The sequence below is a fragment of the Rattus norvegicus genome, chromosome 8 (assembly GCF_036323735.1).
Source record: "Rattus norvegicus strain BN/NHsdMcwi chromosome 8, GRCr8, whole genome shotgun sequence".
In the NCBI taxonomy this organism is placed as follows: domain Eukaryota; kingdom Metazoa; phylum Chordata; class Mammalia; order Rodentia; family Muridae; genus Rattus; species Rattus norvegicus.
This window is the reverse complement of record NC_086026.1, coordinates 129,267,076-129,288,720: the sequence shown is the minus strand read 5'-3', so window position 1 is coordinate 129,288,720 and position 21,645 is coordinate 129,267,076. Positions and strand designations below refer to the sequence as shown.

The window sequence follows — 21,645 nt, the reverse complement described above, 5'->3', positions numbered from 1 at the left end:
CTACATTCTTACATTTTAACCTCATCTTTTAAACTGTTTACAGAAAGTCCTGGATCGAATAGCTCGATCCCCGACATAGGATGAAGTAAGAACAATGATTCTCTTAGAGCTGTTCCACACCCCAAAACTTTTAAATGTCGCCTGCTCTACATCAGGAAGTAGCCAGATAGAAAATGACAACCGTTGTCCTATATATATAAAGGGTCTGGAATAAAGGAGACCCCGTCTCTGCCCCCCGCCCCCCCCGCCCCTGCCCCCGCCTCCCCCGACCCCTGCCCGGACTCCAAAAACAGGGCAAGGAAACCTTCGGCCCACAGAATTCTGGGAATCGGACAGCCCCCATCACATGTCTTGGAGTCTGAGAGTCACAAAAGCAGGCAACTGGCTTTTTATTTCCCTAGAGAAGCTAGAACCTCCATGTTCTCAACAAAACTGACTCTCAGACCCAACGTGGAGTGGTGTGTTCGCCTGTACCTCAGAGACAGAGCAACCGGGTTTGAGGACATCAGCCTCTCAACCAATAAAGTCTGCTCTCATGTTGAGAGGGAAGGCTCAGCAGTTAACAGCACTTGTTGCTCTTGCAGAGGAACGGGTTCAGTTCCTGGTACCCGACTCGAAACCATCTGTAACTCCAGTTCCAGAAATCTGATGCCCTCTTCTGATCTCTGTGGGCATGTGGCATATATACATACATACATACATACATACATACATACATACATACATACAGGCAATGCACTCCTACATAAAATTATAATGGCTAAAGTGGAAACTTAGGGATTCGTTAGAGAGTCAGTTGTGCTGGATAGTGTTTTGTTGGGGCAAACACATGAAGGAGTGTTTTCCTGAAACAAACACAGGTGAAAGACTTAGGCAGATTCATTGAAGGAACATTTCACTGATGCAGGAGAGAGGATGTCCTGCTAAAGCAAGCACGAGAAAGAGAAGAATCCTTTGCTAACAAGCACATATTAGTCTACCTTACATTGCATAGTTGAACTCCATGTCTGGAGCTGATTGGAGGCACATGCTGAGGCAAGACCAGTGCTGAGGTAAGGCACGTGGAGGACACGTGATGTTTGGAGGGAATGACTAGGACTCGATGGAGTGACAGAGACAGAGCTTGGCTTGCTGGTACAGCTAACTGTGCAACAGCTTGTGTGTGTGTCTCTCATCTTCACTGATCTTTGCTCTGATGAGAGAGGCACAGCTGGGAACTTCTCCTGGTGTCCCTCCAGGTCTCTCCTGCTGACTGGAGCCAAAGCCGAGGTCTAGCTATCTCTGCTGGGTCGTATCACGTCTGTTGCTAACCTGACTCCACCAAACTGGACTTCTGGTAGATCCATGAAGTGTTCGAGAGTGGATCAGGCTGTCTCTAGTTGGCAGTGGCTGCCTGCTAACCTGTGATCACTGAACTGTGATTTTTAGACCACAGACGGGAGCTGCTCCAAAGAACCTTTCTAAATAAGTCCACGTCCCCATATCCTTTCTTTCCACTACCTCTGGTGGGGGGTGGACTACAAGGGAGGTTAAAGCGTTTAAGAACCACCATTAAAAATAGGATTTGAAAAAATTAAAACTACAACTGAGACTTTCTGTACTATTAAGTCAGGAGCCAATGAAATAAACAGAACAATAAAGTGACAAACACAACATAAAACTGTGTTCATGACACACAGAACATGGGAATACACAGTTACAGTTAGGAAACTAGTTAGATGGTAGGTGTGAGAAGTGTGTTTATTGAAATAAAGCTCTCAATGGACTGGTTGGAAACTGTGGCGGCTCCTCGCAGGACAAATTAAGGAGAAGGGCAAGGGGTCACATGTCTCACAACGGGTTCCAGAATTGGATGGAGGAATGTGAAGAAAGAGGGAGAAGCATGGCAGACTGACTCTAGAAGTGTAGGCATTTTTATCACGATTCTCAGGAAGAAATGGTGGAGGGAGTGGTGAAGAAAGCCTTTTGAAGAGCTAATGACCTAGGGCTTCTGACTTAATGGAATAACGAAGTCTCTGGTTGGATGAGACCTGAAGCAGAAAGATGATTGCTGGTGCTCTGCTCGGACCCTGCCCCTTCTCTCTCTCTCCCTCTCCTCCCCCTCCCTCCTCCCTCCCCCTCCTGCTCCCCTCCCCCAGCTGTCCTCCCTCCCCCTCCCTCCTCCCCTCCCCCTCCTGCTCCCCTCCCCCAGCTGTCCTCCCTCTCCCTCTCCCCTCCCCTCCCCCTCCTGCTCCCCTCCCCCAGCTGTCCTCCCTCTCCCTCTCCCCTCCCCTCCCCCTCCTGCTCCCCTTCCTCCCCTCTCCCTCTCCTCCTCCTCCCCTCCTCCCCCCCTCTCATTCATTAAGTCCAGGCTACCCCCAACCAGCCCCACAATATGGCGGGCCTTCCCAGCTCAGCCAGTTCAGTCTAGACGCTTTCACGCAGACATTGCCAGAGGCTGGTCTTCGAGATGACTTGAAATCCTAGCAAGTTGGCAGCCACATTAACCGTCCGACACCTCTGCCGCTCACTAGCACGGTCCTGGTTTTTGGTTCCTCTGGGTTTTGGGTCACCTTCTGCACTTCTCAAACCATTTCCTTTATGATTTATGGGCAGGAGTGATTTGGGGCTTTGGAAAAGGAACATCAAACAACTTATTTTAACTCCCCTGACTTCACAGCTCTGGGTCCCCCTTTGTGGCTGTTCTTCCTTCATTGCAGGAGCCCCACTTTTTGGCACAGCCCAGTTCTGGCCCTACTTCTAAGGCTCATACCCCTTTCTACACCCTCCCCCACGTCTGGGACACTGGTTCTGGGCTGGCCACGAGTAAGTCTCTGGACCTTAGGGAAGAACCCCACAGAGGTGGGGGCTTCAGAGAGCTACAAGGAGGACACAGGAAGCTTTGAAGGCGAAGACCTGCGCATCCAGCAAATGCTCCCTGCGTACCTGCTGAGCGGAATTTGCCGGAACATATGGAGGCTACAGTTGGCGGCACAGCAGGCTTCCTGGCCTAGAGAGAGTCAGACGGGCCTGTGAATGGTACCACGGTGCTCCCTGCATCTCTGCTTGGGTGTGCTGCAGGCACTGTGGGCATCCGCACTCCACTGTGTGCAGGCCGGAGAGGCTCCTTCACTTGTTCCCCTAGTGAGCACGTGCTGGTCACGTGCAGATGGGGTTGTTAGTGCTACCCCAGGCAAGGTCTCCTGGGAGGTGGGACCCATCTATTCTGGAGAACAGAACCACAGCCAGACTCTGTTGGGGAAAGCAAGCATGGCATTCCAACGCTTGGAGCAGCGCCTCGGTGCAGGCGTTCTGGACGAAGCTGGATGAGTGGAAAACTGAATTGGCTATTCCCGGCAGGCCTCTTCTATGCAGAAAGCCAAGAGAATTAATGCTAGCATTTCCCATGCGTGGGCGTGGGATGCATGGGTCACCCCTTTTCCAGCTGCTGTGACCCCCCTCCGAAGCATACCCACATGCAGAGACCCCTGAAGATCACCTTAGGTCAAAGCATTGGAAACCTCTGCCCATCTCAGTAGTGGGATGGATGTCCCAGAAACCCCTTGGCTCAGACAAAGCTAACTCGACAGGTGCTCTGGAGTGTTTGGCTGCTGCTTCCCCAACCCCCCTCCACCCCGTGCAGTCCTCTGTGGGTGTCTCTCAGGCTCTACTCCAGAAATATCTATGAGACATCTAGAGACTGCTGCTCTCCCTCTGAGCAACTGTGGCATTCTGGGGGAGCTTTAAGATCAAACTGTCTTTTGAATAGTTGGAGGAGGACACATGGCTGCTGGGAGCTCAGGGTACAGGGTAGGGTGACTTTACTTTTGTACCCACAGGTCATGGAATATTGTAGTAATTATTATTTTTTCTTAAAAAAGGTAACCTTTTGTCCTGCACTAGTGCCAGCACCTATAGGGCCACATGGTGCCTTGCCACACTGCTCCCTAGAGTTAGTTCCAGCACCCCTGGGGCCATACAGAACTAACCATAATTTATCTCTGATTAGTATCTCTTCCGGTGGCTCTCTTCAAGACTCAACAAACGGCAACCCAACAAATCAGATTTATATGTTAAGTTCTCAATCCGCAGTCCATCCACACAATAAACTCACAACCAATTGATAAGGATATAAACCGCCCACCGAGATAAGATAAATTTGCCTATAGAAATCCATCCCATGAGAAATATTCATAGCAACTTGAATCTATGTAGAGATGCATGGTGAGGGGTCATTTACGTCTGCCTCCATGTTGCCTCTCTCCTCTCTTCTGATCTCCCTCTCCTTCTAAAACCTCTGTTCCCGCCTCCCTTCCTTCCCGTCCAATGATGGGCCTCATTTTATCTTGTGTCTGCCTTCACCTGCGTTACGACATCATCCTACAATGGGACTTGTGCAACAGGATTTCAGGACATAACCTTCCATCTTGACAGACAGACAAGCTAGGCGTGGCTACCACGCACAGTCTGCCAGTCAAAGAGACAAGTAACGGAAGGAGCAGAAAAAGAAGACTTTATTCAGTGCGGTCACATTGGGGAGAGGTGCAGAGGCGCCCTTTGGCCATCTCAGTCTACCTCGAGGCCCTTTGTGATGTTTAGGTTTAAGGAGAGGACAGGAGACAGGAATAACTAAGCAGTCCTGGACAAGGGGCGCTGTCTTGGTCTCTCAGCTCCCTTCTGTCCTGTGTGGTGGTCTGATAGGATGGCAGACCTCTGTGAGAGCTCCTCCCGGGAGACACGTGCCTCCCCTGGCTGCACCAGGTTCGGCCGTTCCTTTCCCTCCACACAGGTCTCCTGGGGAACTTCCAACCTTTGGAGGTCACTGTGATGGTTAGTATTGATTGCCAACTTGATGTGATTTAGAATTACCAACGAGGTGAGCCTCTGCGTGCGTCCATGTGGATTATCTAGATTGGCTCCGTTAGGATACCTGACCACTATGGGGACGGAGGCTTGGGCTGAAAGAAAGGAGAAGACGAGCTGAACATTCATTGTGCTGGGCTTCCTTACCATGGATGTGAACAGCTGCCCCGGTCCTGCCGCTGTGAGCTTCCTGACAGGATGGGCTTCCTGTGGAACTTTGAACTCTGGTCAGAAGGAGCCCCCCACCCCCACCCCTCTCCCTCCTCTCTCTCAGGTTGCTTTTCCTGCATGTACTACATCAGCAGGAACAGTAACTACTGCAACTTATTGAAGTTGCTGGGGCTGGAGGGGCGCCTCACACGCTAAGAGCACTGGCTGCTGGAGGACCTGGGTTCAAATCCCAGCAGCCACATGGCAGCTCACAACTGTCTGTAACTATAGTGACAGGGGATCTGATGTTCTCTTCTGACCTCCACACGCACCAGGTACACGGTGCACAGACATACATGCATGCAAACACCCATACACAGAAAGCAAGAGTGAAGAACCCTTAAGGCGACAACAAGAAGAAACGGTCACAGACGCCGAGGTATATTTTCCACTTCACCTTTCATAACTCCCTTGTTTTAGATGGAGCATCCTTTCCCATAGGAAAGACTACACTTCCCAGCTTCCTTTGCAGCTCCTTATGAATGTGTTTGTAAGTTCTGGGTAACAGAATATAAGATCCGGTTACCCTATGAGACTTGGGGCACAAGTCTCCAACCTCAAGCTTTTCCTTTCGTCTCCCACCTTTTGATTCTTTCGATGTCTACGTGACCACAGGGCTTCGATTCTCGTCTTAGGTCGTAAGGACAAGTTGCAGACCTGAAGACATAAAACAGCAGAATGGTGACCCAGGAGGAGTCCTGTCCCTGGTGGCTTTTCCAGCTTCCATACTGGACCACACGTCTATGAGAGCCTTTTACATTTGTAAAAGTTACTTTCTACATGATTGAAATCATCTTTTCTTGTCAGTCCCGGGGAAGGGAAGGAGGCATGGTTCTGCCCCATGTGAGGAGATGGGCAGTTTATTATTTTAGCTGTATAACCGAGAAAAGAAAAATGCTTATTCTTACGGCCTCCTTGATGGAGACGAAGTACCTCATTAACGCTCGATCCATCTGCCAAGGGAGGAGAGGAAGGCACTGAGCCAGCTGCCTGGGAACAGCAGCCCGAGGGCCACATGGGATGCTCTCCCAGAGAGCCACAGAGTACAGGGACAGCACCTGCCTCAGCGATGGATGTAGCCCTGTGTGAGGGGACTCAGCGCGGTGGCAGAGTGGGACACTGCCAAAGGGCGTGGTGATGTGATACAGTTGGATGCTCAGGGCAAACGCCTAGCTTCTGGCAGCCCCAGGGAGCTAGACTGGGCCACTTGAACCCATCTATCTGTTAAAGAGGAGAGTGTGGGAGAAAAGCAGAAGGGGAATTTGAACAAAGCAAATGCATAGGGAGAGCAGATATGAAGGTACAGTGGATCCCAGGTCTGTCTTTGGGGTGACCTCAGGTCCATATTTATGGTTACTCTAAGTCCTTCTTTGGGGTGACCTCAGGTCCTTCTTTGGGGTGATCCCAGGTCCTTCTTTGGGGTGACTCCAGGTCCTTCTTTGGAGTGACCCCAGGTCCATATTTATGGTTACTCCATGTCCTTCTTTGGAGTGACCCCAGGTCCATATTTATGGTTACTCCATGTCCTTCTTTGGGGTGACCCCAGGTCCTTCTTTGGGGTGACCCAGGTCTATCTTTGGTATTACCCAACTCCATTTTTGGGGTGACTCTAGGCCCTTTTTGGGGTGTCCCCAGGTCCATCTTTGTGGTTATTGCGAGTCCTTCTTTGTGATGACTCAGGTCCATTTTGGGGGTGACTCCAGGTCCTATTTTGGAGTGATCCCAGGTCCTTCTTTGGGATAATTTCAGGTCTCTCTTTGGAGTGACCCCAAGTCCATCTTTAGGGTGACATGAGCTTTAGAGGAAGAACAGGAGCAAAGGTGTGCAACCCCCAGTCCAGGTGTGCCCCGATGATCACCTGGTCTATGTGTGTCACCATGCCAGCTGGGGCTCTGGGACAAGCTGATCATCCAGGGCGTGGCCTTGGCTTTGACTCCTGAATAGCTGCCCTCTCCTGGCTGTCTGTTCTTAGAACCCAGGATGGATAGAGGGTTAGGACAATGACTTATGCTTGTCCTGGAAGTGGGCTGAGCTATGCTAGGCAGGCAGACACCGGCATTCCTCTGCTGAGTCAGGAAGAGCTCCGAGCCAAAGCCAGGGACACAGACACCGAATGAAGGTGGAGATGCCAGACCCCATCCTGTTGGTCCAGGTGAGAAGTCAGCACTTTAGAGCGAGAGCAACTTCTCAGGGCCTCTTATAGTGGTCTGGGTTAAGTAGCCAGGGTGCAGGGCTTTATGAACATGGACGAAGGAGATTGTCAAGATGGCTGCTAGGCACCCAGAGAGGGCAAGCGGGCCATCTGAGATTGTTCAGTTGTGAGTGCAAAAGCAGCTGAGATTCTTGTCATTTTTTTTCCTGAGCTGCTGTGTGGGACCATGAAAGGTAGCTTGGTCTGAAGTTGAGCTAAAGCTTGAAGCCCTGGAAACCCTGAAGGGACAGTAGGAGCTTTGCCTGATTCCTAGACATCAGGCCCCTGTCACTAGCCACACACATAGATTTGTGGCCATCAGTCACATAAGGGCAACGCCCCAAGCCCCTCCACAGGTAGAGGACATGGCCTGTGGTCACTTAGACAGATCTCCATTTTAATGAGGTACCTAAAGGCCTGGAGGGCTTAGCCAATAAGCTTTCCTTCCCAGACACTCCTCCCTGCAAAAGTTATTTAACCTTAGGCCCACCCTGAGAAGTGGCATATGGTTTAATTCATCCACTTTCTGCCATGACAGTAAATATCTTAAAACCACCGTGGGGAGTCATGGAGAAGACCTTTGCCTACAGAGCTGCTATCTAATCTCCAATAGAAGGCCTCTCTGTGCTCCCAGCCACAGCTGTCACCAAGCGCAAGCCCAAGTCAACCACAGACAAGCCAAGGTCTCTCCCTCCCCACCTCCCCATCCCAGGCTAGATCCAGCCCATGGGCCCCAACTCCATTCTCAGCTCTTCCGTAGCTCCCAGTAGCACCTGGATGTCCAAGAGCCTGAAAACCAGATGGCCCCAGCTTCCTTGATGCTCAGGGACCCCAGAACCAGCTCTGGCTGTCCTGCTCCTCAGACTGTGTTTTCCCACCCCCAAGTGGCATCCCGGGATTTCTCTAAGGTCCAACACCTGCCTGGTGACAGCATGGGGTAAGCACCATCACTTCCCATGTTCTGCCTCCCCAGTGGCAGAGCAGACAAGAGACCCATAACCCTACCCTGCTGCATTTCAAGTTTTCTTTCTTTCTTCCTTCCTCCCTCTCTCTCTCCCTCCCTCCCTCTTTCTCTCTCTCTCTCCCTCTCTCTCTCTCTCCCTCTCTCTCTCCCTTTCTTTCTTTCTTTCTTTCTTTCTTTCTTTCTTTCTTTCTTTCTTGTTAGTATGAAGAATGCAACATTTCTTTAGACGTTTGGATATCCTCAGCTCCCACCTGCCCCGACAACACATGCTTGCCTCTGTGTGAATGCCAGATTTCTCTCTGCGGAGCCTCAGAAGGCTGGCATCCAGGAATCAAGGCATGGAGCTCCCACCAACAGCTTTCAGCCAGTGAGAGGCAGGGTGGGCAGATGAAGTTCAACTTCTTGTCTGGGTGGCTGGGACCCTTCGCCATTGTTCCCAAGACAGCAGCATCAGTCTCACTTGGGAACGCATAGAAACAGAAGTTATCAAGGTCCGCCACTACATATTGACTGAATTGGAAACTCTGAGGCTGAGCTGCAACAGACAGGACTGCCAAGCCTTCCAGGCAACTCTCCTGCATGTACAGACATGGCCATGCTGTGCTGTTTTCCAGAGAGTCCTGGAGGCCAACCTGTTTATTAATGGGCTGCACACTGTTGGTCTGACCATTGTTCTGTCTCCAATGTCATCTCCTACTTCTGTACAGATGCATCCTGAGGCCTTTCTCTTTCTCCCCTCTGTTTCTGCCTATTACAGGCTAGTTTTGAATGCTGTATGTGACCCAACATGGCTGGCCTTGAGCTTGAGACCTTCCTGCCTCAGCCTCCTGAGTGCTGGGAGTAAAGGCATGCACTGCCACCTGGCTCGGAGCTATCTTTTTAGTAACCATTTTCTCTCATATGCTTGTTCCTTCTTTCTGTAGAAGCTTAGATGGTACGGAGGTTCCCAAGCACACCTAAGGTTTCTTGTCCAGGTAAACTATGGTTGGGCCAGTGACTGGGTATCACTGACCTTTGGGTAATCAAGAACCAGAAGTCTTTCAACCAGTGGTTCTCAACCTGTGGGTCAGGACCCCTAGGGATGCTGAAGGAACTTTCACAGGTATACTACATATCAGACATCTATGTTACAGTTCGACACAGTAGCGGATTACAGTTATTATGTTACAGTTCAACACAGTAGCAGATTACAGTTATGAAGTAGCAAAGAAGTAATGCTATGGTATTAAAGAGTTGCAGCATTAGGAAAGTCAGGAGTCATTGGTTTACACTCGAGGCCCAAGAGCCAGAAGATGTGGGTGTGTGGTGTTCAACATTTATTCTCCCCAACTCAGCTGTTAGCTAGTGGGGCCTGAATGGCTCCTGAAGCTATAACTTCAAATAAAGATCTCTGCCTTTCAACTCTTTCTGGTGTGAAAGAGGTGGAGGCTGTATTCTGGAGAATGTGGGAGTGTTTCTGCTAGTACTGTATACAGGGTTGATACTGAATAGAGATGGAGTATTTGCATGTCTATGAATATTCATATTCATCTATCTACATCCACACACATACATAATTGCTTATTTACATGCAAGTCTGTGGAGATCTGCATTAGACAGAAAGGAATTTTTTTAAAACCCCATTAGCTGGTTGTTGTAGAGGCAAAGCCAAGAAGACTGCAAGTGTCTGACCCAGTACCTGGCACAAAGTACACACTCAATAAAAACAAACATGTATGCTCACAGCGCTTCAGAAGGGTGATTCTTAAAAACATGTCAGGGATAGCCCTATGCAAAGGGGCAGCCACAAGGAACTCTGACAAACAAGAATGTCCCAGGCATGTGGAGTTGAGGGAGAATCTGGAGCTGGTTATGTTTGAGCTCTCACTCCAAAAGCCTCATCTGCGTGTGGCCTAAGGACTCTGCCACAGAAAGGAAGTGAGAGGCACTGGCAGGCCTATGCCTGTCCCCACTTTTCCTCCTTGAAGACCCAGACTGCTCTATCAGTAAAGCATCCCTCCACCAAGGAGGAGTGAACCCACTGCTCTGTGGGCAGATGGCTCTTCTGAGAAAGCAGGCTATGTAGGTTACTCGTCTCACTACTGTGTCAAAAGGATGAGGAGAAGCAGCCTGAGGGTTGCTATGGCTCATACAGATTGTCAGCCTGATGCGGTTGAGATCCACCTTCAGACAAATCTCTCTGAACTTCCGAAAGAACTTTCTAGAGTACTTAATAGAGGCGGTACTTGTTAGCATTTTGTCTAAGCTCCGCCCCACACTTACCTGGCAACAGCTAAGTATGCTCCGCCCCACAGTTACCTGGCAACAGCCAGGTGTGCCTGACTCACTATAAAAGGGGCTGCTTGTCCCCCTCCACTTTATCTTGCTCTCTTGCTCTTCCCCACCTGCTCCTGCTCTGTCCCCTCACTCCTTCCCCCGCCCCCCGAACTCCCCTCCCCATCCCCTGAATAAACTGTATTCTATACTATACCATGTTGTGGCTGGTATCTCAGGGGAAAGAGATGCCTTAGCATGGGTCCGGGAGGCACCCCCTTCCCCCATACCTGACTACAACTCCACCAAAACATATCTCCTCCTTTCTTTATCTCTTTATAAACACATCATATGGTGCAAATGAGTGGTGCTGGGGTTCCTGACTGAGTACAAAGGAGAAAGCTCTGGGCACAGGCATGTGCACCCCTGTGTATACGCGTGCTTGTGCTTCCTGTCCGGGAACACAATGTCACCTCAAACTGCACCCCATTGTGATGGACTGTACCCTCAAATCAGAAACCAAAACTACTCTGTCCTTAAGTCGTTCTTGTCAAGATTTAGTCACAGTGGCAGGAAAGGAACTATAACAAGGAAAAAAGGGGTTTCTCTGTCGTGTGAGTGACCTTATAGGGAAAACATAGAAGCAGGAGTGGCTAACACAGGCAGCTGCTCACTGGAGGCCGCCTGCCCACATCTGACTGCGTTTGGAAGCAGAGGGGAGAGAGGAATCCCCACTGGCTGCAAACTTCAAGCCTGAGTCCCCAGTAAGCATCTCTCCCGGGCCTGGAGAAGGCACAGAAGGACCAAGCCTTGTCCTAACGCTTGCTACTATAGAAAATGCTGAGGGACAGGGAAGAAGTAAGGAGGAGAACATGTTGATGCTGTCCCCGCCCCCCGCCCTCCCCGGCCTGCCATCCCTCTCTGCCTGGTGCATGGCCACAGCTGGTGACTTGCAGCCAGCACAGCCAGACTTCTGCATCCCGGCAGGGTGCCGGGAATTCATTCACCGCCGCAGCCCCTCCTCAGTACAGTTTCCTGTGGGCAGTTATTTTGGGAACAGGGACTGGATGTTTGGTTGGAGGAGGGGCAGCCAAGGCTCTAGAAGCAAAAGGGTGAGGCTGAAGGGGCCTCATTCCTGATAGAGAGGTAGCCTCCACCCTCCACGCGCACACAAAAGCGTCACATGGTCCCGCGTAGTGTGGCTTGGAAGTCCTCTGCCTGTGCACCATGCCTCCAGAGTCAGGAACCAGACGCTGGAAGGCAGCCTTTTAATTTTTTTTCCACTATGAGAGGAACGAAGCGGGGGAAGGAGGGGTCTACACACTCACATGATCCAAGTAGACTTCTCCCAGTTTGTTTTTCTGACACATTGGAAACCACACAGTGCAGAGAAAATTCATCTCACATGCTCCGGCCTGCTTTCCCGGAACTCATCCAGAGACGGCTGTGTCAACATTGCTCAGCCAGCCAGCCTCAAAGGGATGGGCTCTGTCAAGGAAAAACTCAACCCAGACCCTGGCTTTGTGCATCCTTCAAAGGAAGAGTGGGCCTCTGAGTGGACCAGGCCCTTCCCCACCACGCAGTTGTCCCCCACACCTCTGAACGCCGCCACTGTACCGCCGGGGCTTCCTGTTCCAGATGGTGCTGTGTGTTCAGCTGCAGTGCTCCCCCTGAAGCAACAGGGAGGAACTGGAGCTGGAGCCAGGAGGATGGAGGAAGCCTGGGTGGGGGATGTTCCTGGTGGATAGAGGCAGCTAGGTACCACACTGGATGCCGGTTTGGATGGGAAGGGTGGTGTTAAGAGCCTCAGATGTGAGCCCCCAGATTTGAGATCTATCTGTATGTCAACCCTCAGTGTTCAAGACCCATATGTAACCACACACACGCACGCACGTACGCACGCTCGCACGCGCACACACTGTTAGCATTCTGTCTAAACCCCACTCCCACAGGTACCTGGCAACAGCCAGGTGTGCCTGACCACAATAAAACGGGCTGCTAGCCCTCTCCTCACTCTTGCTCTCACCTTCTTCCCCCTTTGTTCCCTCTCTCCCCATTCCCCATTCCCTTCCCCGCTTCTCTCGCTTCTCTCCACGTGCTCATGGCTGGCCTCTACTTTTCTCTCTCTCTCTCTCTCTCTCTCTCTCTCTCTCTCTCTCTCTATATATATATATATATATATATATATATATATATATATAAATTTCTATCTCTATCTCTCCCCCTACTCAACTCTCCTGCAGCTTCCTGAAGAATCCCTTCCGATGGTGAAGGTTAAATGATCTGGACATGAGATAAAACTGTGGGGGTTGGGGATTTAGCTCAGTGGTAGAGTGCTTGCCTAGCGAGTGCAAGGCCCTGGGTTCGGTCCCCAGCTCTGAAAAAAAGAAAAGAAAAAAAAAAGAGAGAGATAAAACTGTGGGAAGATCTTAAAGGTGTCAAACGAACTTTCCTATGACAAAACTATTTCCTTTATGGCACAGCCAAAAGCCACGTTCAATGGGCTATTCCTGAGATTTTTACACACACATATATGTATGTAAAATATATATTGTATAAACATTATATATAACATATCATATAAACATGTCATATAAAATATAGAAGTATATATAATATATTTTATATATTCATAGATTGCTACACTGGTTTCCTTCTGTTTTGTTTCCCTCCCCATGCCCTGAATAAATCCTATTCTATACTATATCATCCTGTGGCTGGTCCCTCAGGGGAAGGGATGCCTCGGCATGGGCCCACTGAGGCACCCCCTTTCCCCAGACCTCACCAGACCTCCCAGAACATATCCTCCCTCTCTTTATCCTTTTATCAACACAACACACTCTACCAAGTGTTAAGAGATCTGGACATAACTTCCACCCCGATGCCTGAGATTCAGATGTAACCAACCGCTCTCTTAAGAGACCTAGCTGTAAATCTCACCCCTACCTCACCCTAACAGATTCAAATGTAGATTCCCCTCTGCATGTTTAAGACCCGGATGTGAATTCCCAGTGCGTGTTTCTGTGAAACCAGAGCTTCCTGTGCAGACAAGAGAGGAGGGCTACCGGCAGCCAAGGTGCTGGGGGTATCAAGGTTCACTGAATGTGGCTTCTTGCCACCCGCTCCTTCTTGGAGGCTTTCTTCCAGTGGCTCCCTTCTTCAGCCACCATTTGAAGGTTCAGCCTCTTCTTTTGTGGTTCTCACAGCTCCCTGTATGGTCAGGAATGTTTGTGGTTTGAGATTTCAGTGCCAACATCCCACCGGGCACCAGAGTAAGGTCCATTGAGCCACACTGCCCAGTTCCCATGAGGACCATCTTGTTTCTAGGGTTAATTTGGGATCTTGAGATTTGGGCACAATCCGGATCCTAACGACACTGTAGAGTTTCCTGTCCTTCCTGATTCTTCCTCAGTCTTGGGCTCTCAGGAACAGGCAGTGAGCCGGTCACAGGGTTGTGGAGAGCAGAGGGGAGCAGCCTTCTCTGTCTTCAGCATCTGTGCAGTGGTGTTTGGGGTCTGGTCTTCAGAAAAGCTCCCTGGGAATCAGCTTGGCCACAGATCCCTTGGGTGGCTTGGGTCTCTTCTCCGTGGGACTCCTCCTGTTGCTGAGTGTCTCCCTGAGTTGCTTCATTCGCCTGCAACTGTAGAGACCATGTGCCCCCTCTTTACCTGCAGCACCCCTCCACACCCCTCCATTGAGGAGAAAGTCTGCTCCCTGCCCCTTCCTGACACTGCTCTGCCTCCACATACCCTGATGGATCCAGTCTGGCATGAGGGTGACGGACTTACCTCAGAAGCACAAGACTTTCTCTTCCCTCAGCTCTCCCTAAAGTCAGAAGCCTTCCTATCTCTCACTCACCCTCTGAGTACCATCCATAAAGCCCCAGCCTCTGCTCACGTGTATGCTTGAGATTCTGGCCAAATCCTGACATTCCTGAGACATGCAGTAGGTACCCCTACCCCCACCCCCACCCCCAGACTCCATTTCTTCAGTAATGGAAGGGGAGTCTTTATAGATTAAATGTAATCCAGTGATGATTCAAAACCCCATGTTGGCTTTTGGTTCTGATCTCACGAATTAGAGCCGTGAACAAGCTCCGAAATTGACCAATTCAATTTTTACCTGTCCCTTCCCCTTCTATCCCGTCAAAGACATGCTAATTTGATCTATAATGTGGCCAAAGGGCAGATATGAGAAGGGAGGAGAAGCCAGAGGCATGAAAAATCCCCAAACGGGATCATCCACTCCCTGGATAATGGGTCTCGCCTGAGCAGAATGCTCAATGAAGACCTCTCTCTCTCTCTCTCTCTCTCTCTCTCTCCCTCCCTCCCTCCCTCCCTCCCTCCCTCCCTCCCTCTCCTTCTCCCCCAGCAAGCCCTTACCCCATTCTGCAGTAGCTGTAATCTCCACGCCCTAATGCATTAAACCGTTGAGTTCCTTATACAAATCATTCAATCCTTGCCTCATTCATGGGCAGGCAACGTCGTTCGAAATGGAGGAGGTGATTAGTTTTCATTTGCAAACAGCAGGATATTTCAAACACCTTACCAAAACGCCAGTCCAATGGCCTAGAAACTATCCTTTTTCTGGGGCCTCTGTGAATAAAAGAAATTTCCACATATTTTTCATGATTGCCTTCATAGTTATAAGTATCATTGTTTGAATGAATACCCTTTAAATCGTAAATGTGTCCAATTGGTAAATATTGATGTATTAGTTCCCTCTTTTCGTCACTGTGACCTGATCTCAAGGAAGAGGGCTTCTCCTCTGCCTTAGTTTCCTTGCTGACACTGGAAGTTTCCCTCCTTCCTCCTGCCCTTCCTCATTTTTCATTCTTTGAAAGAAAACTAAAAAAAAAAAAAAAATGGAAATAAAACTTTTAAAATAGTGATGGTAATTTATGACAAGCTTTTAAAAAATCACCTAATTATTAAGACTAAATCCTGCAGCAAAATGTGGAAGAATATTCAAATGTGCTTCGCAATTGGCTGGACCTCAGGAGTCTCATTCAGATTTAGGGGCTTCGGAGCTCTGGGGATGTAGTGCAGTCCTGCAAGGCAAGCATGAGGTTTCCCGTTCAATCCCTAGAACCCATTACAAACAGAATGCTGGACATGTCGGTGTGGGCTTGTAATCACAGAGCTGGGAAAGCAAGATAGGCTGCTTGTCCCTGAGGCTGTCAGCAGCCAAACCAGCTCACATGCTCCACACCAAGAGAGACCCTGTCTCCAAAGAATAAGGTGGATTGAGGAATCCTACATTCAAGACTGTCCTCTGTGAACACACACACACTGCAGACATACCACACACGCACACACACACATACACACACACACACACACACACACCACACACTGCAGACACACATACCACACACACACACACACACACACACACACACACACAGAGAGAGAGAGAGAGAGAAAGAGACAGACACAGACAGACAGACAGACAGACAGACAGACTTCCAACTATGAACTCTGAGCATAGTTTGACGGGTATGGTCGCATTGCTGCAGAGACACTGGTAACAAGTGTGGGTAAAAAAGCCAACTCACGGTTTTTACCCAGATTTTAACTCCTGAACAAGAACAGCATGAAACTGAATGGCTCATAGGGAAGGCAATGGCTAAATGTCTTGGTTGTCTCCTGGGTCTCCACAGAACCTTACCTTCCCCAAGCCAGAGAGCTGAAATAACATGTGTGTTACTAGTACAAAGGGCATCTTCTGGGGAAAACGCTCAACGAATCCCTTATTCCAAGGGCAATTCTATGACTTTCAAGGGAATGGGTACAGTCAGCACTGCAGGCTTTAAGCAGGGGGTTGATTGACATGCTGGATGTCCATAGAACGTTCTCTCCGGTTGTTCTGGGCAGGGATGAAAATGAACAACGGGGAGACCAGGCAGGTGTCTGGGTAACCAAGGGCTGGGCGTACCTGACATGGGAGAAGTCTAGAGAGCTGGAGCTGAGTTCTGTGTCTGGCCTCAGCTGTTGGCAGCTCCCTGTTCAGGGTCACAGCTCTCCAGCAGCAGGACACACAGCAGCCAAGGGCTCTGCCCCATGCTCTGACATCCAGTGTTGTACACGGAGACCGTGTTCCTGCCGTAACCACCAAAGCCGCAGCAACACAAAGAAAAGAATGCTTTCCCAGGTCCTCTGATGATTTTGACCCAGAAGCTCCACGATGACTCTTAGACCCTTCCTTATGGGTCACAACAGCATGGGCCCCTCTTCCCCTTCCTAGGGACCAGACTGCATTGTGGTCTAACAACCTTCCAGGGTCCCTCACTCCTCACATTTTCTCTCATGGGTGCTGCCCATACTAGAAGTGGAGGCATGTCTGAACACACCTTGTATCTATCCCCTACGGAACCCGGTCTGTCACAGAGGACAATTTCAAGAATATTCTCAAGGCAGAGTTGATGAAGGACGAGGGTCTCTGATTGACAAGAGGCAGAACACTTACCCGGAGTGCTAGCAAACTTCGGATGAGTGGGTGTGGCCTTGAGGATCCTCTGTATGTTTCTGTGTGTTGTGTTTTATGAAAAGAGCCAGGATGTTTGGTAGAGCCAGGTATGGTGAAGTAGGAGGGGTGCCTGAGATAACCCCTCACCCTGAGGTACCATCTATATGGGTATAGTATATAAGAGTTTATTTAGGGCATGGGAAGAGGAGTTGAGATGGGAGTAGAGATAGAGGAAGATAGGAGAGGGGAGAAGAGAAGGAGAGAGAAGAGAGGGAGAAAGAGAAGACAGGTTGGATAGTAACAAGTGGAGAGAAAGGGGGAGGGAGAAGGGGAGAGAGGGAATAGGGAGAAAAGAGAGTCAGAGAAAGAGAGAGAGGAAGGGCCAAACAGCCCCCTTTACAACAAGCCAGGTCGACCTGGCTGTTGCCAGGTAACTATTGGGCGGAGCCTAGAAGGAACGTCAATAGTGTGCGCTGCTCGCCTTGAGGGAAGGTGCTCTACTGACTTGGAAACTGGACCGTGAGTTTGAGAGAGGCACTTGTCTCTGCCTCCCAGTGGTGGATTATAAGCCTGTTATACGCCTTAAAACATTTTTAAGGGTTGGGGATTTAGCTCAGTGGTAGAGCGCTGGCCTAGCAATCGAAAGGCCCTGGGTTCGGTCCTCAGCTCCGAGAAAAAAACAAAACAAAACAAAAAAACATTTTTAAGATGGGGATTTTAGGGTTGGGGATTTAGCTCAGTGGTAGAGCGCTTGCCTAGGAAGCGCAAGGCCCTGGGTTCGGTCCCCAGCTCTGGAAAAAAAAAAAAAAGGAAGATGGGGATTTTAGGGTTCAAACTCAGATAGATCCCCTCATTTGCATAGATAACACTTTACTGAGTGATCTCTCTCCCAATCCTCTGATGAAGGTAATTTATCAACTGAGGTTCCCTCTTCCGGAGTGACCCTAGCTTGTGTGAAGTTGGTACAAACCCATCCTGGATGAGGTCGCTGTTTATCAGACAGACAACGCCCACATGAACTGAACTCACTCAGAGCCAGGAGAGACAGAAAAGGGAGCCAGTGAGCTCCCTTTTCTGTCTCTCCTGGCTCTGAAACCGTGAGAAATGAATGGCCACTGTTTAAGCCACACAGCCTCTAGGAACCTGCTGAGGAGGTCCGTGCTGACTGAGAGAGTACCGCTTTCAACTCCACCTGACCTGCCACCCAGAGCCACCGCCATGTCCTCTGCCTGTGAGTGGCAGCTCTCCCCACCCACCCTACTTTACTCCAAGCAGATGGGCCGTTCGTTTCTCCGGGGCAGGAGTCTGATGCAGGCTGTCCGCGCCTGGCTCCCATAGAGAGACCTCTGGCAGACAGATGGGGAACAGAGGCCTCTCGGTCTCTCCGGAGTTGGGTGTCAGACACCATTTCTCACGCAGTTTCACCCTCTTCTTTTTACAGACAGAGCCCAAGGTGATAGATGATTGGGGTCGAGCTTACTTCCTGTGGAGTGTGGTGATAGAAACATAAATCCAGGGTGGCCTCAGAGTCTCCTGTGTCGCCGTTTAACTGCAGTCCAGGAGGCTGTTCACAAGGTCACATCCAAAGTGGATGAGCTGGGGGTTAGAAGGGAAGCATTCCTCAGGAAGCCGTCCTTCACACAGCAGGTTGGCTCCTGCATGCTCTCCATTCTTCCCCCTTGTTCCCCGCAGGCTTTCTCGGGAGGCAGGTGCTGAGGTTAAGCAACCACTGGAACCTCAATTCCACTTAGTCAGGTTGCATTCTGAGGGACGCGGTGGCCCCTGGGGCTGCGGAGGAAGTTAAACACTTGGACCTGCTGGATGAAGCTGTGTATAGAGTGCTCTTAATGTGTCAGCCAAGCCTTCCGGTCTCTGCCATGCGGCAGCCACGGTGGCCCTAGGCTTGACCTTTAACCCCCGAGCTCGAGGGAATTAAGCGTGCATCTGCCTAGAGGCCTATCATTTCTGAGGAAGTTATAAATGACCAAAATTGGCTCAAAATGAAGGAAAAAAAAAATTCGTCCAAACCCAGACTCTGGGATGTTTCCCGAGACATACCAGAAAGAATACCAACAAACAAGGAAAGGGACAAACCCAAGAGAGGGATTAAGTCCATTGTTACTTAAATTTTAAGGAACGATCATTCCCAGTAGATCAATTATTTCAGAATAAATACATGGAAATTCCCAAGCCATTTCACAAAGCAAGTTTAGCCCTGACACAGAACCGAGACAATTACCATCCAAAACCAATAGCGAAATAAGCTAATCTTACGGCTATGAGATGGCTCTGCAGGTAAAGGTGCTTGCCGCCAAGTCTGACAAGCCTGGTTCTGTACCGTGGACCAACATGGTGGAAAGAGAAAGCCTACTCCCTAAAACTGTCCTCCGACCTGCATTGAAGTGCTGTGGCACAATCCCAGTTGTGCCTGCCCCCCACTAAATAAATAAACAGACAAACAAATGTGATTTAAAAATCAGAAATAAATCAATCTCACCTCTGAATACAGACACAAGAGGTTACGACTCAAAAGCACCTTACAAGTATGTGTGGTAAGAGTAGGGCCAAGGGTTCTAGAATGCATAGGTGGTGTCTGTGAACCAGGAGGCTGTAATAGAATTCCCCCAAGGGCACAGCACCGAGCATGAAGACGCTTCATCTATTTCAATGTTGTGCCAAGAGCAGAAAGATGCTTTTTGTCTGAGGTGCTTATTCTCAAGTTTGGCTCTCAGTTTTCTGAGCTCTGCAACATGGCCTCTGCTGGGGTCTTAAATCCTCTGCCTTCAGACTGTGCTTAGCCATTGTCTATGGTAGAAGACAGTGATGTGGAAAGGGGTTGGGATGCATGTGTGTGTGCGTGCATGTGTGTGTGTTGTGAACCCATGGAGGCCAGAGAAGGACATAGGCTGCTTGTCTCTACCACTCTCCATCCCCTCTTTGAGACAGGATCTCTAACTAAACTTGAAGCTTACTATTTTGGCTAGGCTGGCTGGAGAGCACCCAGGACCTGCTCATCTCTACCCTAACTCTGGAATAGTAGACATGCACAGTCGTGCTCAGCTTTTAAAGGGTCTTGGAGTAATTCTTTTTGGCCCATACCCCACCCCATACCCCTCCCTCTTTATTCATCTCCCCTTCCTCTCCTGGCACTAGCCCCTCTGTCCCTACCTCTCACCCTCCCTCTCTTTTTCCCTCCCTTTCTCCCTTTCTCCCTCCCTCCTTCTCTCCCTCCCTCCCTCCTTCCCTTTCCCTCCCTCCCTCCTTCCCTTTCCTTCCCTCCCTTTCTTCCTCCTTCTTTCTCTTTCGCCCTCCCTCCTTTCCTCTCTCCCTTTCCAGACCTTTCAGGGCTGTTCCCCTCCAGGCTCAGCTTCTCCAGGCAGTCCCAGCAAAGCTGTCTCTCCTGTTCCAGTGGTCCTTGTCTCTCCAAGGGCCCCACAGGCCCAGGAAGAGCAGTGTATCCTCTGTGTCCCATTCCTGGTCCCCCATCTTCTCAAAGCTCCCCAGTCCAGCCTTCGTCTCCTCCTGAGTTTTCTCATTCAGTTCTATTTCACCCCATCTATGCTGTGTTCCCTCTTCCTGCTAGGACTGTGACTGATTCTTTCCAATAAGATGAATAATATTTATTATAAACCCGTAAGCATGATCAAATTCAATAGTGCAATTAAAATATCTCATAAAGTCATGAAAAGGGGAAAGATTCCTGAATTTTTCTCTGAGAGAATTTTTGGGTCAATAAGAAAAATTAAAGCTAGAATCACTCTAGAAATTAGCAATGATAAATTATGACATTTGAAATTTAATGAAAAATGGTCAAAGCCAATTTCCTGGGGCAGGGGGGAGAAAAGTGAGTGTACATTAGACATTAACATGGAAATAATTTTAAACGTAGTGTGGAAGCTACGAGAAAACATCAAAAGTAACACAGAAAGCATGGAAATAATAAAAATTAGTGCAGAGATTAGGGGCTGGGGATTTAGCTCAGTGGTAGAGCGCTTACCTAGGAAGCACAAGGCCCTGGGTTCGGTCCCCAGCTCCGAAAAAAAGAACCAAAAAAAAAAAAAAAAATTAGTGCAGAGATTAATGGATGACAGGAAAAAAGAGGAAATGGTTTCGAAAATTGGCACAAACCATTCACTTTAAACAGAGAGCCAGGTGCAGTGGTGCCTGTCTATAATCTCAGCATCCAAGAAGCAAAGGCTGGTGAATGGCTGCAAGATTAAGTCCAGCCTGGTCTATATAGGGAGTTTCCAGCCAGAAAATTGGATTCTTGAGGGGAAAGACGAAAAACCAAACCCAGAAGAAAGAGGAGGAGGGGGGGGGGAATGAGGAGGCAGGAGGAGGAGGAAGAGGGAGAGAAAAATATGGAGGAATTAAAAATAAGGAAAGACAGGAGAATTAATGAGAGATTCTGGAGCATTAAAAGTCATTTCATGGACTCCTTGATACACTTAGATGCATGTTAAATTGAAACCTGGATAACATCATTATCTTAGGAATACACAGGGATTACCAAAATTCACCCTCTCAAAGATAAGGATTCTTAACAGACCAATAATCAAAAGAGACTCAGCTTGCAATGGCCCAAATGGTTCTCAGGTAGATGAATTGTTTCAGATATTCAGGGACTGGAGGATTCGAGCATTAAACTGTCTCGGAGCTTAGCGAGATAAGGCTCTTGGAAAACATCACCAATATTTAAGTCGGCGTGTCAGGATGC

At 49.4% G+C, this 21,645-nt stretch overlaps 1 long non-coding RNA gene across 1 annotated transcript; it reads right to left on the bottom strand.

Annotated features, from left to right (window-relative positions):
* Positions 1 to 4,471: 4,471 nt before the first annotated feature.
* On the bottom strand, positions 4,472 to 17,368 carry LOC108351804 (uncharacterized). The gene is made up of 4 exons (XR_001839586.3): positions 16,929 to 17,368; positions 14,843 to 15,055; positions 5,635 to 5,709; positions 4,472 to 4,937 (listed from the first exon to the last, which is right to left on the bottom strand). It is a non-coding gene; the product is annotated as an uncharacterized LOC108351804 (long non-coding RNA).
* Between the last annotated feature and the right edge of the window lie 4,277 nt (positions 17,369 to 21,645).